Raw genomic sequence first — 15,794 nt, 5'->3', positions numbered from 1 at the left:
ATTTTTTTGTGTGCGTCTGGCCCGGCGCCACAATTTTGTTAAGGCCTCTCAGTTATATTTATTAAACTTTATGATTAAGTTTTATGTATAAAGATGTATTTGTTTAAGTTTAATGTAGCTCCCATCACTGAGTAAGTCTCTCTCAGTTTACATATGTTTTATGTTGGAGAGAGCACACACGTGCATGCGTTAATATAAGTAAAGACCTATTAGGGGGGGCCCATTCACATGACCTTTTCAGGGGCCCAGCCATTTCTATGGGCGGCCCTGTTGGTGAGGCAAGGAATCGGTACACCATACTTCAAAGCACAATAGGAATTCAAATGTGTGAAGCTGAGCATCCAAAAGGTCTAACAGCTCTAGATAAAATAGTCCATGTGTGCTGTGCACTGACAAATTTGGCTCCCTCAGTTGTTCCTTCGGGCTAAACACTAAAATGTGTTGGTACACAATTGATCGTTTTCATCAATTAAACAATGTGAGATGTCATCGATGAATTTATACTCTTAAAGGAGACATGAAATGCTGTTTTTGGATGCTTTTATATAGGCCTTAGTGGTCCCCTAATACTGTATCTGAAGTCTCTTTCCCGAAATTCAGCCATGGTGCAGAATTATAGCCACTACGAGTAGTCCCACAAGGAGCTTTCCTCAGAACGCGCTGATTTGGTGTCTGTAGCTGTAAATGCTAATGAGGAGGAGAGGGGCGGCAACATGCGCTAATGTTTACAACGGATGTATCGCAATGGCTCGTAGCCCCCGTTGCTGTAAGATGCCTCGTATTTAGCCATTCTCATCTGATCACCCTGGTTTGCAGAGGTGCACACTCATAGTCATTTCAATGAAGAGAAAGGCGGATATCGCGTGCCACAACACCAACAGCAGAACGGTTATCCAAATAACAAAGTAGTGTACAACACTCGCGTTACTGCGTTTGTATTCACACACACACTTGATGCCATCTACCTTTACATTAGCGACAGTAACTCAGCTAGCTCGTAGCCCCGTTGCTGTAAGATGCCTCGAATTTGCTCATTCTCATCTGATCACCCTGGTTTGCAGAGGTGCACACTCAAATACATTTCAATGAGGAGAAAGGCGGATATCGCCCGTGCCATAACACCAACAGCATAACGGTTATCCAAATAACAAAGACGTGTACAACACTGGCGTTACAGCGTTTGTATTCACACACATACTTGATGCCATCTATCTTTACATTAGCAACAGTCACTCAGCTGTTAGCTGCAGAACTAATGTTACAGCCACATTCTAAGGGTAGCAAGCTAGGTAACCATATACAGTAAAGCAACAAAATAATATAGCGTTAGTACACACATTTATATATGGCACAAAGTATGTGGCCTGTGTTCAATAAAACACTTGAAAGTTATACTTTGTGCTGTTTTTTTCTGTTTTCCCTCTTTGGTTTGGCTCCCACACACAGTCGCTGCATTTCCAACTTGACATCTTCAAATGTGTAGTGTCAAGTTTCAAACAACTTTTGTGAATGTACTGTCTTTGACAGATTCCTGACCCTCGCAGTAAGTATACGATTATGGCAGAATAGGAGCTGTAAACACTTTTGCAACTAGTTCTGGAATGATGCACTTCTGGACAAATGTGTGTACCTTTTTACAAATGGTGTCAAAAAAGTCAGTATCTCTGTATGTATTCTCTCTATGTAGATTTCCCCTTTGCTTCCATCCCCTGGTCCCCAGACAGCAAAGTCACAGTAGCTGGCTTGTGTTTGGTGAATCTGTGTTTGAACCTGATAAAAGTACTGATGGTCCCTCTTTAATGAAAGTTTACCCTCAACCTCTTGGAGACAAAATGTACTGTCCTCTTTGCTTTTCTCTAGTAAAGTGCTCTTTTGAAGGCTGCTTGGTCCCTTTACCTCCAACACACCTATGTCATGGCAGTCACATGTTAAAATGCTGTCTGGGGTTGCCCCTAACCACTGGTATTTAGGGTTGATGACCAGTCCTCCCTTCCTGATAAAGATTTTGAGTGGCTCTCCATCATCCTGGCATACTGCTCAACTACCTTACTCTCGTTTTCAGTGCCCCATCTGAAAACAGAAAAATATTTCAATTTTTTTTTGTTTGCTGCTCTTATCCAGTGTAAAGTGAATGTAAATACCTGAGAGAGTGTGGTGTGTTGTTGGTACAGGGTAGCGCAGCTTCTTCAGCAGGGAGACAACTGGTTCCTCAGGACTCGTGTGGCAGGCAGCTCTAATGTTTGATGCAGTCACCACCCTTTCTGCCTGCTGGTCAAACCACATGGCACATTTTGCTTGAAGTATTGTCTCCCTTTCTATTGCATGACACTACAATTAAACAACTTTGAGTAAGTAAGTTTGTAATATGTGACAAATGTAAACAATGATGAATGAACGTTTATTCAAAACATTAGAAAATGACAGTATTGGATTCTGTGGAAAACTTTTCTACACTTGTGCCTGTGATATTCCTGACTTCAATCATATTTACCTGTTATTCTGTTATGTTTAACCCTGTAAAGATCTCTTCACTCTTTGCCTGCAGCTCTTGGTGTGACAGTGACCTGTACTTTGTATATTTGGTTTAAGTTGGACGGCCCGATATATGTACCTCTTTGCATGGCCAGGGACAACAGACAAAATTGAGCTTTTGACTGGTTGACATTTAGTGTCTTCAGATAGATGTACCATTTTGTAAAATGATGTGCATTCATCTGGGGTTGGAGGTGGTAACTTGGCAGGGGGGAGGACACCACACCCATCAACAGATCTCTTTCTCTGGGCATTTGTGAAAGCTATCTGGCTCCCTGGTGCATAGCCTACTTTGCTGATGACTGCTATACGAGGCTCATTCCAGACACAGGCTTCATCTGTGCATGCAGTGCCACTCAGTTTGTTCACAGCTGCTAGCAAAGTGTAGAGTATGGCACCTACATGTGAACAAACTTCGCCTAAACCTGCCATACAGGTGCCATGCCCAAATCGCACCAATCCCTCCTCCAACGCAACCCAGGCTGTTACTGGGGGGGTCATTTAAACTGTAGGAATGGTTTACCTGACGTTTGAAAACAAGGTTTGATTAGATTTATGTCATATGTTAATAATAACAACTGACCTACAACGCTGACTACAAAAGCCCTGCAAATAACGAACCACAAATTAACTTTTAAAACGTTAGCTAGTGTGCCAATTAACTTTAGTAACGTTACTCACCCTCATACCTGTCAACACTCCCGTTTTCTCCGGGAGTCTCCCGTATTTCACACCCATCTCCCGCCCCCCTCCCGTTTTGTCATTTCTCCCGTGAAACTCCCGTAATTTGTATGGCCAAACCTCGTTATATAAATATTCACATCAATATATTATTTCAATGTTGTCCAGTGGCCAGATCTTGAATGAAACGCATCCTACTCACATAATACATAGGCTATTATACAATTTTCAACCCATTTGTGACCGCAACCAGAGCCCGTCTATATTAACTACATTCTCTGCCGCAACCTACAGTACAACCCAGTTGCGCTGTTGATATCTCCGTAGGTAGGCGGGAGAATTTGAAAAATACACGGTTGATTTTTGATACAGAATTACTTGTAGAAATGGCAAAAGTCTCAGGTGGTGCTACGGCAAAAAAAAATATGTACAGCTGCAAATTAACAGTAGGCTACACAGTAGCGGACTGGCCATCGGGAGCACCTGGAGAATTCCCGATGGGCCGAAGCACTTCTGATTGCCTTATAATTCGCTTGCCTTATATTCCTTTTACTAACTATAACAGGGGCGGTTTTAGGCACGGGCAGACCGGGCAGCCGCCCGGGGCGGCATTTTTTCATGTCATGTGGGGGGCGCACGAGCATTTAAAAAAAAAGAAATATCTGCGTGGTTTTCTCTTATCGATCATTTCAGTTAGTGGGGAACTGGCATATTGGCGCCCCCTTCAGGCAGCTGCAGGCACCCCTGCTTGCCGTGCAGCAGTTTCGTTTTCGTTTGTCGCAGCCAGTTTGTAGCGGTGCTCGTTCTGGGGGCGCTGTCGTGGGGTGGCCGACGGGGTAGGGGGCGGCACACGATTTCTTCCTCCCGGGGTGGGGGGGGTGGGGTGCAAGTGATAAACTCGCCCTGGGCGCACATTGTGCCAGAACCGCCACTGAACTGTAAAATTTGGCTGAGATTGAGTGACACGGTTGGTCAGCAACACGGTTGGCTGGCCACCCCTTTCCCCAGGACGGTTGGTCTATTCCAAATGAACGTCTATGCACACAACAGTGACACTGACAGATATAAAGCTAGCTAGTAGAGACAATATAAAGATGGAAAACCAGGCCAAGAAACGTAAACGTAATTACCTTCACTCCAATGTTGACAGGTATGCTAACCTTTGCTCTTACAATGAAGAATTTCTTGTTCTTCACCTCCAAAACAGCAGCATTACTAACCCATCTAGATCGAAAGTACATATAACTGTCAGTACTTTTATATGCTTTCATCTTGGCAGCAGTGTAAGGTAAGGGATTCTCCCCAAGACAGATGTAAACGTCACCGAAGTCGAGCTCTGGCAGGGACTTTGCGGTTTTTAGCGGCAGAAATACGGCAGCGTGTGCTGTATATGGATTTCAAGTGCCCAACAGTTGCAGTTTGAGTACATATCTTTATTTTTCTGCGTTTTAATTGTGTGAGCTGCCATCGCTAGCGTTGTTTTTGCCCTCCAGCTAATCGCGCATGTCACGTGACTGAAAACTATGAATAGATGGGGTCTTGATGGTGACCCCTTCTGCGCACACAGCTTCAAAGCAGAAAGACGGGTTCCATTTCACTTTTACCAGAGCCATAGAATTTTTTTTTTTCTATGGCTCTGACTTTTACTGTTTAGATGTTACTGTACAAACATCTAAAAAACACAGCAACTTTCATCGCAACTTTTTGGAAAAGCTCCCGCGAAATCAGGAATTTTAGCCCGCAACTGTCACAAAAAAGGCCTGTGATATTCTGGGGGGTCTGACTGCTCATCTTTCTGGTATGATGTTGCACCGATGCACCTGTGCACCAGTTGCTTTTGCTTGGACATAACTTACTGTTCCTGTTGTTTTCCTGATTGTGTCGATTCTGACTGCACACGTCATTGCTGTTGCGTGCCCTTATAAGGAGCTGTCAAGGCGTGTATGTATGCAAATTCAGGAGCACGAGGACGCGCTTTCAACTTAAGAAAACTTTTCCGGGGGAGCACAGCTCAGAAATCTTCTGTTGCGTAGGAACACATTTTCAAGCGTTCATGAATTTGGCAGATGTCTTTTTCTTATGTTGTTTTTCCGAAGCCCGTAAATTAATATAATCTTGAGTGTGCATGTTGTGCAGTTTAATGGGAACAGAGAGTCCGCCAATATACCATCAAATGCTGTGCCCGTAACGATCCAATTGAGGGCTGTGCCCTAGCTCAGTTGCCAACAAGGTGAGGGAGTCGGGCTAGTAATCATAAGGTTGCTGGATCGATTCCCCTTCGTGCAAAATGATGTTGTGTCCTTGGGCAAGGCACTTCACCCTACTTGCCTCGGGGGGTATGTCCCTGTACTTACTGTAAGTCGCTCTGGATAAGAGCGTTTGCTAAATGACTAAATGTAAACAAGGGAATTCTGGGTTGCGGATTGACTGAGGTCCTAGAAAAACATCTACTCAAGGAGGGTAAATATCTGAGGTTTTAATACGGGTGGATGAAATCAAGTATTCTGATTGGTTGAGAGCAGGGATGTAATGGGGGCTAAACGCACGTAAACGCCGTTTACGCACCTCCCGAAATTCGTAAATAGCGTTTATCCACCTCAAAATTGCAGACATTGCGTTTATCCGCCTCTAAATAGCGTTTATGCGCGTTTACGCATATCTAAGTTCCCTGCGCCTCGTATTCTGCCGTTGGAATAATCCGAAATAAATGTATTTCATATTGTTTAACATATCAACGCTGTAGTCTGAATCATTTCATCTGCGCTGTATGGTCTGTGACCCTCCAATCAATGCATTGCGGCGGCGACACCAATCAGGATCCACAAAGTATGTCCACACACATACACGTTGTGGATTAGTCTACCTGTTCGGAATGGATTAATTAGCCATGGATATCAGGCTTTTCTTGGAGACCATCGAGTGCTCCCGCTCCCACAGATGCCCGCAAAAGGCCTCAAGTACAGAGTAAGATCAATTCACGTTTGTAAAAGTTTTGGTTTGCACAACATCGCATTAAGACATGGGACAAACGGCTATAGCCTACTATTATTAACGTTCTTTTAAATACGATGATGCAGATACAAGCCAACTTTACTGATTCCATCCAAATAGGCCTAATGAAACTTAATGATGAATGAATAAACAGGGTTCTCAAGCCTCTGTGAAGGGGCTGAAATGTCAATGCACGTAGTTTTCCGGCAACCGTAGCCTACGGGGGGTGGGGTGGGTGGGGTGGGGGCTTGACGACCCTGTAAATAAATAAATACTAAAATTGATAGTTTACCCACCTCAATTTTTACCACTACACCACTGGTTGAGAGGGAGTTCCGGGGTGTGCATTATTGATTTAAAGTACTCTACGCATTTTTACATTTACCTTGAAGGGGAGAGTTCCATATTAGTGCGCACTCAAAATAACTAAAAGGTTGCAGAAGAAAAAGACTGTCTACAAGTACTCGCGTTCAGCAGTTTAATGGTTAGCAAGCTAGACTAGTAACTAGGGTTGGGCATTCGACTAAATAGTCTTAATCGATCGTCGGGAGAATTAACGATCGATTTTCGATTAATCATTAAAATTGTTAAATTAAAATTTACTATTTATAGGCTATATTAAAATGCAGTGAAAATAGAAAAAACAGCGTGTTTCCGCATTGAGATCTGTAGCTATTACAAGAAAAACAACTATTTCTGTAACTCCTAGAAGCAGCTAGAAGCCTGTGCTCAAACACAACTGACCCCTCGTTTTTTTCCGGCTAATTAACAAAGCTTCATAAAAACCTTTTCCCTCAACAATACTTAAGGGTAGCATATCCATCTCGATGGACTTGCAGATCCGTTGGGTAATTTTCTCTGCTCGTTGTGCATCGCAGCTCCTAGCACAGCACCGAGAGCAGGATGCACCGCCACTAACCAGGGTCGGATTTACGTTCTTCAAGTGGTACATCATTTGAGTCGTGGAGGAGTTGTATTTATACTCAGCTTTGCAGTGTTGGCAGTGAACAAAGTAATTTTTTAGTCAATATGGTCTCACGCTACACTTCGCCGTGAACTCTTCATGTTTACTTTTGAAATACATGGAAACTCGCCGGTAACTGAGTAGGCATGTGGCGTTTTGGTAAAATGTTTACTTGCTGCCACATAGCGAAATCCATTGCATTCCTTCAAGACTCACACTACGCAACAGAACACTCATTCGTTTTATCGATGAACAAATAATGTAATCGACTAAATTCTTAATGATCGATAATCGATCGTTGATTAATTATGCCCATTAATTATGCCCATCCCTAGTAACATTCGGTTAATTTTTGAGCAATAATGTTTGTTAAAAAGGCTATAGTGTTATTTGTTAAGTTGCCCAGACAGAGCATGTTTGGGAGAATTACCATATTTGGTAATTGTTTGGTAATGTCCACTCCACATGGTATAGTTTTAGGTTTGCTTCATGGCACGGATAGATAGAGTGGCAGTTTGTTTTGAACGATAATTACCCATAAATGTACTGGGTTGACTTTGTGTGCGTCCATGTATATGTAAGTTGACTTTGTATCTCGTTATTATCTGTTCGTGATAGTTTACGTTACTCATAATTGTCATGAGGAGTGTACTTTGAATAAGCTAGCATGATGTTCGTGAACTCGCTTAGCATAAACTGCTAACGCACAAATACGAGTGTTCAAGTTTACCGATGCTAACTTGTTGAGGGGTCTCTCATTTAGTACATTTTACATTTAGTCATTTAGCAGACGCCCTTATCCAGAGCGACTTACAGTAAGACATTCCCCCGAGGCAAGCAGGGTGAAGTGCCTTGCCCAAGGACACAACGTCATTTTTGACACGGCCAGGAATCGAACCGGCGACCTTCTGATTACTAGCCCGATTCCCTAACCGCTCAGCCACCTGACTCCCTACTATGACTCCCCCATGTAGTATACATGCCATTGTTGATTTAAAGTAAGCCAGTAGCATGTTGTTACTTAAGAGGTTGAATCCTTAGTTAGTTCCCTGTATATATTTGTTACTTAAATGCAGCATTCAGGGTCGTGTATTAATGTACATTCTGTTTGTGCTTTACTTTCAGAACCACACACCAACAATACATTCTTCAAATACAATACAAAGTGTTAATAATCCAGCTGGACCTCCAAGTCTCCATTCTTTCCCATTCTAATCGGATGACCCTCAGTGATTACAAATTTCCCGAACCCCCTCATAATATTTGGTGCCGAAACCCGGGATTGGTGATTACTGAGGAACAAGATGTATGGAGGGGAAGACCAGTTTGATCCGGAGGCAGGACATCACTCAACCCGCACCATCCGACCACCGGTTCATCTGGCTGACTTTGAAGTTGAGTATGCAGCTCATCGTCGTCAGCCCAGCTACGCACAGTTATTGGATGATGATGAGAAAAATTATGAGGATGAACATAATGCTACTCGTAGCCAACAGACTGAACAACAGAGGCTTGTGCAAGGAGCTGCCAGCGCAACCAGAGGTACTGTGCACACCCCCCTAGCACCTGCAAATGCAGCCATAGATGTGTACAGCACAATCCGCGCCCTGAGTGAGCACAATAGGATACTTACGGAGACAGTTAAGGTTCTGACGGACAGGATGCAGAGTGACAGAACAGCTAATCCTACTCCTCGTCAGCACCTCACATTCACACCTCAAGCAGCATATCCTAACCCGCCTACTCATCCAGCGAGACACAGCACCAACCCTGCTTTCAGACCTCAGTTGCCAGTCTATGCCCCACTCAATGTGCCTCCTATGCCACTCTCGCAGCCACCTAGCTATGGGTGTGCTGCCTATCTACCATCGTTCTAAGACCCACTGCCACAAGCTCCGGTCCATCAGTCAGCAGAGCCAAGTGGACGTGACTAAATCAATGAGGCCATGGAATGCCTGAACTTGCATGCAGTCCTGCATCAGCCACATCCACCTCCACCACGTCAGCAGGACGCCAGGTCTGGCCATCCTGATGAGGGCCCATACAGGCATGTGCCACATCGCGTGCTTCGCCAGGCACTACGACCAGCAAGCCCTTCACAGTCCAGCGTCCATAGCCTCTCCAGCTCCGCCTCTCCACCCAGGAGAGAGACAACCTACCGAGGCCCTCAGCCATCCATACCGCAGTTCACCAGTGATGATCCCCATCAGTTCGCTAGGCTGAAGCTGGCCCTAGAGAATCTACCGCAAGAAGATGCCACAGAGCGATTTAAATATCAGGTACTGGTGGACCACTTAAGATTTGAGGAAGCTCTGCTTATAGCTGATTCATACTGTAATTCGCCCCTTCCTTATAGTGACACCATGAGCTCTCTGATAGAGCACTATGGACAGCCCCACAAGTTATCACTGAAGAGAATAGCCGAGGTGATGGATGAGCCAGATATTCGTAGCGGAGACCTCAAAGCTTTTCGGAGATTCGCACTTAATGTACGGGCCCTGGTTGGATTGAATGTTGGATCAGATGGTGGACGAGGGAGCTATCGAACTCCATTGTGGCTCGCATGTGGCCAGGCTTCTCTCTAAGTTGCCACACGACTTGCGAAGCAATTTTAGGAGGCATACCCACCCACGGAAGCAGCCTGTGCCTACCTTATTGGACTTCGCTGACTGGCTTGAATTTGAACTGGAGGTGCAGGGCACAGAGGTCAAACCAGCACGTGCAGACAGTGGAGATGCATTCAGGAAGAGAAGAAGGAGCGCAAGTCAGCGGCATATTCCACCACAGTAATGGAAGTCCCCTCTCCTACAAGCACCTCACCATCCTCAGCCATCTGTGATGACTCAGCCGTGAAGACCCCAGATATGGTGAAGAGCTACTGTCCTTACTGTGACAGCAATAGTCACTACCTTAATCAGTGCAGTAACTTCAAGGGGTTAACAAGTGCTAAGAAGACAGCCTGGATCAAGACTATTTACCGGCGTTGGAGATGTGGTCGGAAACACCAGGCTGCCAAGTGCAGGTTAAAGGTCACCTGCCAAACCTGCAAAGGCAAACACTTAACAGCACTCCACGAAATCAACGCCAGACCTCACACTGAAGGTGAGAAACCACCAGTGGTGGCCGAAACTTCAACTGAGACACTGTACTTAGACAGACCAGGTCACAGTAACCGTGTTCTGTTGAAAGTAGTTAAAGTACTCCTGCACCACGGCCCACGCACACTGACCACTTATGCCATATTGGACGATGGATCCGAAAATACCATTTTGCTGCAGGCTGCTGCCAACCAGCTTGGCTTAGTGGGAAAGCCGGAGAACCTTTCTCTCAGGACTGTGAAGAATGATGCACAGGTCATAGCAGGAGCGACTGTCACTTTCACCCTCTCACCCGCCTCACAGCCTAAGAGGAAGTTCCAGATAGAGGGTGCCTTTAAAGCGGAGGCATTGGGACTCGCCCGCCACAGCCATCCAGTGGCAAAGTACCATCACCTGCGAGATCTCCCACTCTTCACTCCGACAATGTCCAGCCACCACTCTTGATAGGATCAGACTACCCCCACTTGATTACTCCCTTAAAGCCAGTGCGCTTGCGACCACCAGGTGGACCTGCCGCCATAAAAACCAGGCTGGGATGGACATTACAAGGACCAACTAAGCTGCTACAGCACCGCTTGTCCCCTCAACAGTGCTTTTTCACAGCTCTTAAATCTCCTGCTGTTGAGCTGCGTGAGCATGTAGAGAAGCTGTGGTACCTGGACATACTTCCTTACAGGAGTAAGAAGGAGGTGGTCCGGTCCAGGAGTGACCAAGAAGCTGTGCAGCTGTTGCAGGCTAATACAGTGAGAGTGGACGTAGATGGTACACTCAGGTATGCAACCCCTCTGCCGAGGAAGAAATCCACACCACTGTTAAGGTCTTCACCTCAAGCAGTCCTGCCAATGCTGCGAGGAACTGAAAAGCGCCTGAGTAAAGACCCAGAAATCGCCAAGGTGTATAATGATGAAATTAGGAAGTTAGAGGATGCTGGATATGTCACTAGGCTGCCATCAGTCAGTCTGAACGGGTCACCCGAGTCGTGGTACATCCCACACCATCTCGTCAGCCACAATGGAAAGCATCGGGTAGTTTTTAACTGCTCATTCAAGTACCAAGGTGGCAATCTAAACGAGTGTCTGCTGGCAGGGCCGACTCTGGGTGCATCCCTCCTAGGAGTGTTGCTACGCTTCAGGGAGCATACAGTTGCCTTTGCTGGATGTTCCACCAGATACGCCTGTTGCCTGAGGACAAACCCCTCCTCCGATTCATATGGCGAGACATGGTCCGTGACGCCCCAGTGACAGTCTACCAGTGGAATGTCCTTCCCTTAGGCAAGACGTGCAGCCCGTGTTGTGCAACATTCGCCCTTCAAAAGCATGTCATTGACCACAGTGACCCACAGGAGGAAGTGCACAATGTAGGGGAGCACCATTTCTATGTGGACAACTGGCTGCAGAGCTGTGCCATCGTGAAGGATGCCAAAGGTTTGGTTGACAGACTCAGAGTGCTGCTGGAAGAAGGAGGGTTCTCTCTGCGACAGTGGGCCAGTAATGACCCTCAGGTCATCGGTCATCTCCCTGCCGCAGACCGGTCAGCCAGTACCGAGCTCTGGCTTTCCCACCAACAGTCAGATGCCAAGGAGTCAACCCTGGGCCTACAGTGGCACTGTCAGTCTGACACACTGACTTACAAATGTCGTCAGATGGAGAGCCAGGCAGCTCCCACTATGAGGATCATCTACCGTATTCTCGCCAGCCAGTATGATCCATTAGGATATATCATCCCATTCACCACCAGAGTGAAGATCCTTGTCCAGAAGCTGTGGGAGAAACAGAGGGACTGGGATGATCCTCTGCTGCCAGCTGACATTCTGCAAGCATGGAAGGAGTGGGAAAGCGAGTTGAAGCACATAGGGAAGATCTCCACATCCCCAGATGTTATGCCACAGCTGTGTCGGATTCACCCAATGCCTGGAGAGATATCCACATGTTCTGCGATGCCTCCGAGCGGGCCTATGGATCGGTAGGCTATCTGCGCACAGAGGATGCCTCTGGAGAAGTAAAGGTGGCCTTCATAGCAGCCCGCTCCAGAGTAGCACCAAAGCGGCAACAGTCCATGCCTAGACTAGAGCTCTGTGCAGCCCTCACAGGAGCTCAGCTAGCCACAACGCTCAGGAGAGAGCTCACCTTGGACGTCCGCCATGTTCATATGTGGACTGATTCATCCACCGTGCTGACTTGGATTACATCTGATTCATGCCGATATAAAGCCTTTCAAGTTCTTGTCGATGCTGCAGCGCGGGGCCTACACGGGGCGGCTGGTCAGCTGAGATCAGCCTGTACAGAGATGCCCAAGCGTCTACCTTCCCAGAAGAGGTCAAAACCCTTTCCGCAGGGAAACTAGTGCCCTCCACGAGCAGACTCCTGAGCTTATCACCTGAGCTGGATGCTGACAGGCTTATCAGAGTTGGTGGGCGCCTGCGCCGTGGAGAGGGACTGGACGAAGAAGTAACACATCCGGTGGTTTTAGACCCTAAACACCCTCTCACTGCCCATCTCATAAAGTGTTATGATGAAGACCTTCGTCACCCAGGAGTGGAGTGGGTCTTCGCTGAGCTTCGCAGGAAATATTGGATCCTGAGAGGACGGGAGACCATCAAGCGACATCAGCACCGCTGCACACAGTGTCAAAGGTGGCGAGGGAAACCAGCAGCCAGTCAGTCACAGAGGAAGTGCTGAGAACAGTCCTGACAGAAATCGAAGGGATACTGAACGCAAAACCACTTGCCTATGTGTCATCTGATGTAGGAGACGTGGACCCAGTGACCCCGAACAGCCTTCTAATGGGGCGGCCTGACTCGTCACTACCTCAGAAAGTCTATCCTGCCTCGGAAATGCTGACACGCAAACGCTGGAGACGCAGTCAGATCCTGGCTGACCATTTCTGGTCACACTTCATCCGCAGGTACCTGCCTAGTCTTCAGCCGAGAAGCAAGTGGACCAAGGAAACCGACAACCTCCAAACCGGAACTGTGGTGATGATCGTTGATCAGCACCTGCCTCGTGCCCTGTGGCCAGTGGGGGTGGTAACCCACACTACTGCGGGAGCTGATGGGAGGATCAGATCGGCGACCGTGCAAGTGAAGGACCGGGACTATACCAGACCCGTTTCCAGATTGGTCCGCCTGTCAACCCTGCCTGAGGATGATCAGATACCACTAACCTCTTTGTTATGATGATATTCTGTCGGAGGATGGGCCAAGGAACGCACCACAATGAAAAAGAGTTGACTTCGTTTATTGATCGAGCTGCTCGGATCACACCATCAGTCCACAACAGAGTGATAGGCATGAGTGAGAAACATGTCTCTCAGATAGACATTATATATGAGCTGTAGGGGTGTCACGATACCAAAAATTCAGTAGTCGGTGCCAATACCATTAAAATAACACGATTCTCGATGCCAATTTCGATACCATGGTAAAAAAAAGAGGATTGTCTAAGATTCCATGTAGGCTACTTGAACCATGAACTTCTTTAAAATATTTGAAAAATAGCAAAATGTCCTACAAAGACATACAAAACATGTGCAATAGAGCATAGCACAACATAATAAAGTGCAATTAAGCCATTCAGCTAACAAGATGAACATGACATGAGTTTACCTTCTAAGCTATGGGCTAACGTTAAAACTACAGCTAACCTAAACTATGTACATAAGCCATTGTAACACACGTGCCCACCATCTCAAACATCATGTAACGTGTATTTTAGTATGACAGATTAAACAAACAGAAAAAGAGCATTCTTTGGATGTATTCAGAATTTCGCCGCGACTTCAACGAACATTGATTTATTTTGTATGATGCCAGATGTTAGCATCGGTGCTGCGCCTCTTCTGGAACTGAATCAGAACTTGCCTTGAATTCTTTAAACAAATCCAGATGACGATCTTTCAGGTGCTTAGCTAAATTGGAAGTATTCCCCCTTGGTCTGAAGACTGCGGTAGCATTTTTTGCATAATGGCTTCTGCGGATTAATTATAACGCCACGGTCATCTGCCTCAAACGCAAACTACTTTTTTTGCCTTTCTTGTCAACAAGTCGAAGCGGGGCGATCGCCAAAGCAGCAGTTGTTATCTTGTTTTTCTTAATGTAAACGTCGACTGGAACACTCCTGAAGGCGCAGCACCGATGCTAACATCTGGCATCGGCGCTCACGGTACTTACGGTGCTTCAAAAAAATGGGCATCGTTGGTGTTTTGTTATTTTAGCATCGGAAGGTACCGTAAGTATCGGTTCTCGTGACATCCCTAATGAGCTGGACCATACAAATATAGTAACCACCAAAACATGTCCTTAAACGGTAGACATTCCACAACTTAAGGCATAGGAAGAACAACGCACAGGTGGTGCAGTCATCACTCATTGTTTATACTATTTTCTGCATGTTGCTCTGTCCAAAGGTTAAAGTGCACATTCTCCTATCTATATGTGTATTGTCCGAGACCTGCTGCGTGACCTCTTGACCACAGCAAGAGACTCAAGCTTCTCTGTACACAGAAAATCTGCCTATCACTCTTGTTCCACACAGGACTGAGTAGACTGTTATGGCCTCACCTATAGGCAAATATACAGGGTATATTTGGGGGCGGCATTGTTAAAAAGGCTATAGCAGTGTTTCCCACACATAGACTAATTTGTGGCGGTGCGCCACAGAATCAACTCCGGCCGCCACACATTGCGTTTCGTAAAACATTTTTTTTTATCGCTATTTAGGTAAAAACACGCAGCGTATTCGTTCAGCTGCATTTCCTTTCCCTGCTCTCCCTCCGTCTCTTTCACGCACGCGTCTTTCTCACATACACACACAGTCACTACGTCAGCACACGTTAGCAACAATGCATACGCCGTTCTAGTGAGACCGACAGCTACATCAGCGAGCCTTCAGCATTAGTGCCGTAGCTAAAGGTCTAGGAAAGTTGAGGCTACTTTTCGCTAGGTACCGACGGACATGTCTTAATCGAAGGTTCCCCTACGTTCTTTTGGTGAGAAGTTTCAAGAGCTAGCTACTTACCCGGCGTCATGGAGCCGAACAGTTAAATAGTTATTTAGCACCCTGTATGCAGCGTCGCTACCTGCATATGCAGAAATTATTTGTTTGTTGTTGTTGATTTTGTGAATTATTTCCAATCCCCCCCCCCCCCCCCCCCCCCCCCCGCCACATATAGTTTTCTAATCTGTGGGAAACACTGTATAGTGTTATTTGTTAAGTTGCCCAGACAGAGCATGTTTGGGAGAATGACCATATTTGGTAATTGTTTGGTCATGTGACTCCACTCCACATGGTATAGCTTTAGGTTTGCTCCATGGCACGGTGAGATAGAGTGGCAGTTTGTTTAGAACGATAATTACCCATAAATGTACTGGGTTGACTTTGTGTGCGTCCATGTATATGTACGTTGACTTTGTATCTCGTTATTATCTGTTCGTGATAGTTTACGTTACTCATAATTGTCATAAGGAGTGTATTTTGAATAAACTAGCATGATGTTCGTGAACTCGCTTAGCATAAACTGCTAACGCACAA

At 46.1% G+C, this 15,794-nt stretch overlaps 1 long non-coding RNA gene across 5 annotated transcripts in view; it reads right to left on the bottom strand.

Annotated features, from left to right (window-relative positions):
• Positions 1–15,794, bottom strand: part of LOC124466063 — a 32,980-nt gene that overhangs the window by 8,432 nt on the left and 8,754 nt on the right. For 2 of the 5 annotated variants that reach the window (XR_006955871.1, XR_006955870.1), the window contains exon 2: positions 2,142–2,265. This is a non-coding gene — a long non-coding RNA (uncharacterized LOC124466063). Of the gene's footprint in view, positions 1–2,141; positions 2,269–2,491; positions 4,294–15,794 lie in introns of those variants that run through there. The other 3 variants (XR_006955868.1, XR_006955867.1, XR_006955869.1) reach the window with 2 other exon arrangements.

Source organism: Hypomesus transpacificus, unplaced genomic scaffold, assembly GCF_021917145.1.
Source record: "Hypomesus transpacificus isolate Combined female unplaced genomic scaffold, fHypTra1 scaffold_62, whole genome shotgun sequence".
Taxonomy (NCBI): domain Eukaryota; kingdom Metazoa; phylum Chordata; class Actinopteri; order Osmeriformes; family Osmeridae; genus Hypomesus; species Hypomesus transpacificus.
The sequence above is the reverse complement of the archived record's forward strand: the minus strand, read 5'-3'. Positions and strand labels throughout refer to the sequence as shown.